Raw genomic sequence first — 6853 nt, forward strand, 5'->3', positions numbered from 1 at the left:
AAATCTCTGGAAAACTGCAGGTACCAGGATAGTCAAAACAGTCTTCAGGCAGTTCTAATCTGTAGCCTGGGTGTGACTCACAGTGACAACAGTCTCCACCTGCCTGGAGCATAGTGAGGTGGCGATGGACAGGGGAGTCCCCTGCAGTCAGGTAGAGCTCATGGCAAAGTACACACTGTTCCTCTAAGGCAGCAGATCTCAACCCAGGCTGCATGTTGGAATCATGGAAGGAGTTTTTCAAAACACAAATGCCTGGGACCCAACCCAAAATAATTAAATTTGAATCACTGGGGTTGGCCTTTGAAATGCCTTCCAGCTGATTCCTTTGTAGAATCAGAGCTGGGAAGCTGTTTTACAGCTGAATTCACTTGTAGGCAAGCTCCATGATTTTGCTGAGTTTATAAACTGTGGGAGAGCTACACTTTACTAAGTTATATTGACCTGTAGAAAGTGTTAGTGAAGGTTGAGGACAAAATAACAGGGAGGCACCTCTTTGGGATGTTGCTGTTTGGGAAGGTCTCTATGAATTGGGTGACTCCCAGAGACTGGGTGAGGAATATGAGCCAGCTTGATGAGAGTGCTAGTGGGGCATAGCGCAGGAGCAATCACATCCATTACCTTTAAGAGTGGCCGCACCTCCCATCAGCTTCAAAGACTGCTAGAAGCACAGAAGTGTGAGCAAATTTCAACACTCCGGGACCTCCTGACTCTTCTGAACCCCTGCAGGCCCTTTGGCTACAGAGAAAACTCAAGAATAAAAATGGAGGTGAGTTGAGAGGGAGCCTGCTTTCTGGGTGTTCATGGGAGGAAAGCTAGGTTATTTGTCTTCATTTTATTTCATAAACCTTTTTATAGCCATTAAAGTTTGTGCCCTGCAAAGTCCTCTGTTCTTGACAAATAAGAACTATTTTCACCCTCATAGCAAGCCTGATGGAAAGTGTTATTACTACACTCATTTTACAGAGAAGGAAACTGAGGCATGGCATGTTAATTACCTTGAACAGGGATCCACAAGTGTCATTTCAGAGCTGGTAATAGAAACCTGGCACTGTGGCTCCTGAGTTGATGACTTTAACAGCTATCCTATGTCACTTCTCAACAAATTCCTGATTTTAATGGAATTATATATCTGCTTTGATATTTAAGTGTGTCTTCCTATTATCTCCTTATGCTACTTCCTTTTATGTTTGACCATAGTGAGTCTGCTTCTCTGGCCTGTTTTTAAGTCCTATACCAATTCTACCCTCATCTAGGGGGTGAGGGAGGGAGATGTCTATTGGTTGATTTCCCTGCTAGTGGTGAATTGCATTTCTGTTCCATTGCGTACCTGGTAACTCTAGGTAGGAGACCAGCACTGTGTATTTTAAATTGTCGACTGCTGAGCATTTTGTGTTCCTTTAAATAAAGTTGGGCTTTGTTCTTTGATGTCATTACTTGGGATATTCATGCTTAGGAAGATTGTTTTGAATATGTGCTAATTGGGACTGGAACAGGCTTCAGTCTGTATAGAATTTGGCCCCATTGCTGAGGCAATACCCTGTGAGGGCTCTATCTCAATCCCTTTGCACTTGGGGTCTTTGTAGTCTAACTGCCTGGGACACAGATTCTTTCTGGCCTTCAGAAAAATGCAAATAAAAACCACACTGAGATATCACATCTGTTAAAACTGTATTATCAAAAAGACGAGAGAACAAGTGTTGGCAAGAATGTGAAGAAAAGAGAACCCTTGTGCACTATTTATGGGAATATAAATTGATGCAGCAACTATAGACAACAGTATGGAGTTTTCTCAAAAAATTAGAACTAGAAATACTATATGATTTAGCAATCCTACCTCTCAACACTTACCCAAAGTAAGTGAAAACAGGTTCTTGAAGAGATATCTGCTTTCCCATGGTCATTGCAGTATTATTCACAATAGCCAAGATATGGAAATAACCTGAGTGTCCATCAATAGATGAATGGATGGAGACGTGGGGAATGGGTGTGTATATATAACATTCCATTGTACATATGTGGACTCACAGGCATGGGCAGATCTAACCCACTTCACCCATGGCCAGGACTGGAGCACCATCACCCAGGCTCAGGGTCCCTCCATCTATCCCCAGAGCAATGTCCTCTGTCCAGTAAACCCCTATAAAGAGCTTTAGTCTGAACACCAAAAACAATATATGTGGGGTTAAGACACAAGTGGTAATTCTGAACAAACCCTGCCCCCATGGGATCAGTGGAATGTTATTCAGCCATGAGAAAAAAGGAAATCCTGTCATTTGTAACAACATGGTGAAACTTGAGGGCATGATGTTAAGTGAAATGTCAGAGAAAGACAAATATAGTGTGATGTCACTTACAGATGAAATCTAAAAAAGCAAACCTCTCTTGTGCAATGCCACCAAAATGATGTTCAAGTGTTTTATAGAGGTTGGCCAGGTGGCCTACATTTCCTTTGGCCTTCATGCCGGGAGGATGGTCCAGATTATAGATGCTATTGACCAGAAGGGGGCTTTGGTTGATGGACCTTGCATTCAGGTAAGGAGATATAATATGCCTTTCAAATGCATGGAGCTCACTGACTTCATCTCAAGTTCCCACACAGTGCCCGCCCAAAGTATGTCGGACAAGCCTGGCAGAAGGCAGACACCAGTAGGAAATGGGCGGCCATGGGATGGGTCAAGAAGATTAAAGCCAGAGAAAGGAAAGCCAAGATGACAGATTTTGATCACTATAAAGTCATGAAGGCAAAGAAAAGGAGGAAAAGAATAATCAAACTTGAAGTTAGAAAGCTACCAAAAGCAGCTGTCCTGGAATCTTCTCCTAGAAATGTACCCACTGCTAAGGTTGCAGCTGGAGAAGTTGCTGCAAAGTTTCTAGCAAAAAAAGTTTGCCGCTACAGGCAAGAAGGCTGCAGTCCAGAAGATTTCTGCCCCATAAGCTGCAGGCCAGAAGGCAGCGCCTCCAAAAGCTGGGAAGGGTCAGAAATCTCAAGCCCAGAAAGCTCCTGTTCCAAGGCATCTGGCAAGAAAGCAGAAAAGCAGAAGAGGCGATTATAAATAACTAATAAAGGTTCTTTTTGACACATGCACACACAAAGACACACACAAGCCAAACTCCTAAAATGGTATAAACTTCTGGTTATAAAAAGAAATAAGCTTGGGGGAATCTAATGTACAGCATGATGATTATAGTTAACAGTACTGTATTATATACTTGAAAGTTGCTGAGGGAATAGATTATAAATGGCTGACAGCAAAAAGAAATAGTAGTTACTTGACATGATGGAGGTGTTAGCTAATGCTATGATGGTAATCATTTTGTAATATATGTGCATGAAATCAACATGTACACTTTAAAACTTTTTTTAACATTCATTTTTGAGAGACAGTAACAGAGCATGAATGGGGGGAGACAGTAACAGAGCAGAGAGAGAGGGAGACACAGAATCAGAAGTAGGCTCCAGGCTCTGAGCTGTCAGCACAGAGCCTGAAGCGGGACTTGAACCCACAAACCATGAAGTCATGACCTGAGCTGAAGTCAGACGCTTAACCAACTGAGCCACCCAGGTGGCCCTCAACATGTACACTTTAAATTTATACAATATTATATGTCAGTTGTATCTCAAAGCTGAAAAATAAATGTTTGATGGAGGTAGTCTATCAAATCCATCAAAAAACTTAATTTCTATTCTTAATGACAATGTCACTTTTCATTGATGGTAGACAAACAAATTGCAGAAAAAAGATGCTGTAAATGAGATATTAATGCATATTAAAAGTAAAAATAGAGGGGTGCCTGAGTGGCTCAGTCGGTTGAGCGTGTGACTTCGGCTCAGGTCATGATCTCACAGTTGGTGGGTTCGAGCCCTGCATCAGGCTCTGTGCTGACTGCTTGCTCAGAGCCTGGAGCCTGCTTCAGATTCTGTCTCCCTCTCTGCCCTTCCCCCACTCACACTCTGTTTCTCTGTGTCTCTCAAAAATAAATAAACGTTAAAAAAAACTAAAATAAATAAATAAATAAAAGTTATGTATTCACTCAGAAAGAGAACACAGATGTAAAGTATTTTATATGACTTAAAAAATGCTTTAATATGCTATCTTTCCCCATAAATTTATACATTGAATTTGACTAAAATGTTGGCAAATAGTTGTTAGCAGTATTTCCTTGTGTTTTAAATTCCTTTTTATTATTTCTCATTTAAAAATCATTATATATCTTTTATTTTCCTAGGTATACCACTAAAAGTGTGCCTTTTTGATATTGTTTCATAAAACAAGTTTTTAGATTTTTTTATTCCTCCATACGGGACATTTATTTTGTCTTTTGTTTACACTCCGATTTTTACTATATATTTCTTTTAATCTCTTTGGATTTATTTTGTTTTTCAAACTTCAGATGGATCCTATGCATTAGTTTTCAACCTTGTCTCTTTCTCTAAATATATAGTATAAAATAATTTTCTCTAAATATAACTTTTTCTGAAAATATGTAGGGCTGAAAATTTCCATGGAAGCACCACTTCAGTTGAAACCCATAGGCTGTTCATTACCCTTTAGTTCTAAGTGCTTTTAAACTTCTATTATGATTTTTTAAACTGTGAATTATATAGCAATGTATTTTTGAATTTTTAATACTTATAGGTTTTTTCTTGGCTGTTTTTTAAAATAACTGTATTTATTAGTTGTACTGTCAAAAAACCATGATGACTGATACCTTCACTTTCTAACATGTTGAGGCTAACTTTCAGCCTAATGCAGGATACATTTTTAAATGATCATGTGTGCATAAGAAGAATATGTATTTCTTAACTTTGACACGTGGAATTTAATATACTGCACTAAGTAAAACCTCTTCAGATCTTATATGTTCTTATACAGAGGTGGGAATCAAGTGCATGTCTATACCCCAACAAACACAGTCAATGTAAATGTAATTTAAAACATAATATTTAAAATAGTGTTAGAAAATAGTAGGTACCTAAAATTTTTGTGTAAATGTATTTTTCTTTTTTATAGTTTTGAACTATTGGATTATAATAAACATATAGAAATGTGCACCTATCATAAGTGAACAGTTCAAAGATTGAACATTCCTTAGCACACAGATTGAGAAAACCAAAGCAGTTATCTTCATTTCTCTTGAACCCCTTCCAGTCACCAACCTCCACCAAGTATAATCAGTCACCTGAATTTTAATAGCATATACAAGTGTGATCTATTTTTTTCATTGTTTGAATGATATCCTACAGTACATATTTTGTCAAGCTGTTGTCACTCCACATTATTTGCAAGATGCGCCCATATTGATGCTTATAATTATGGAATGTCCTTTCTCATTAATATATGTCAATGTAAGAATGCATTTATCAGTTCTATTGTTGATGGATAATAGTATATTTTCAGTTTTTAGCTATTACAAACAGTAATGCTATAAATGTTCTAGTACATGTCCTTGCATTTTTGTTGAATATATACATAGGAGTAAAATTGTTGGGTCAGTTTTCCAAGGTGCTTGTGGATGTTTACACTCCCACCGGAATCTGAGAGTTCTTACTTCTCCATAGCCTTACCAGCACTCGGTATTGTTTACCCCAGGATGCTGATGTTATTATGTTTCGTCCTACTGTTTTTCCTTTCCTGTTCTTACTGGAGTCTACTGTGTGTGTGTGTGTGTGTGTGTGTGTGTGTGTGTGTGTGTGTGTGTTGGCAAGGTGGGTATCTGGTATGAGGCAGGTGTCAAGATTTTTTCCCATATGGATCTCCAATTGAAACAATTATTGAAAAGCCAATTCTTGGGGCACCTGTGTGGATCAGTCCGTTAAATGTCAGATTTCCACTCAGATCATGGTCTTGGGATTTGTGGGTTCGAGCCCTGCATTGGGCTCAGTGCTGACAGCTCAGAGCCTGGGGCCTGCTTCAGATTCTATGTCTCCCTCGCTCTCTGCCCCTCCTCTGCTCATGCTCTCTCTCAAAACATAAATAAAAATGTAAGAAAAAATAAAGGAAAGTCAATTCTTTCCAAACTATTATCCAATATCACCCTTGTCACAGAGTGACAGGTCTGTATGAGACTATTTCTACAATGTCCATTTCTATTTCTGACTATTCTTGTTACAAAACCACACTGTATTAATTACTATAGTTTTAGAATAGGTTTTGCTATATTTTAAAGTAAAATTTTCACCTTTTACTTATCTCTAAAATTGTGGCTTTTTCTTTGTATGTTTCCATTAAAAATTGTAGAATCAGTTTGTCAACACACACATACACATACACATACACATGCTCACACACAATACACACCTTAGAAATACTGAGATTTCTATTGTGATTGGAATGATTCTACAGATTATTTTAAGGAGAACTGACACATTTACTAGTTTGAATATTCCAATCCATGAACATGGCATATTCCTCCATGTATTCAGATAGTCATTAACTTGCCTCCGTAACATTTATAGCTGTCACTGTAGAGGTTTTTTTGCATGATTTTCTATAAATTTATTCCTACATATTTGTTGGTTTTTGATGTTGCAATGATGGCTTGCTTGTACTTACTATTCAAAATAAAACAAATATTTTGGGGGGCATCTGGGTGGCTCAGTCAGTTAAGCATCCGACTTCGGCTTAGGTCATGATCTCATGGTTCATGAGTTTGAGCCCCGCGTCAGGCTCTGTGCTGGCAGCTAGGGGCCTGGGACCTGCTTTGAATTTGGATTCTCTCTCTCTCTTTCTCTCTTTCTCTCTTTCTCTCTTTCTCTCTTTCTCTCTTTCTCTCTTTCTCTTTCTCTCTTTCTCTCTTTCTCTCTTTCCCTCTCCCTCTCCCTCTCCCTCCCTCCCTCCCTCCCTCCCTCCCT

At 38.8% G+C, this 6853-nt stretch overlaps 1 pseudogene; it reads left to right on the forward strand.

The window, feature by feature from the left end:
- Positions 1-2400: 2400 nt before the first annotated feature.
- LOC125922332 (60S ribosomal protein L14-like) lies at positions 2401-3057 on the forward strand (annotated as a pseudogene).
- Positions 3058-6853: the final 3796 nt, after the last annotated feature.

The sequence above is a fragment of the Panthera uncia genome, chromosome B1, assembly GCF_023721935.1.
Source record: "Panthera uncia isolate 11264 chromosome B1, Puncia_PCG_1.0, whole genome shotgun sequence".
NCBI classification, from domain to species: Eukaryota; Metazoa; Chordata; class Mammalia; order Carnivora; family Felidae; genus Panthera; species Panthera uncia.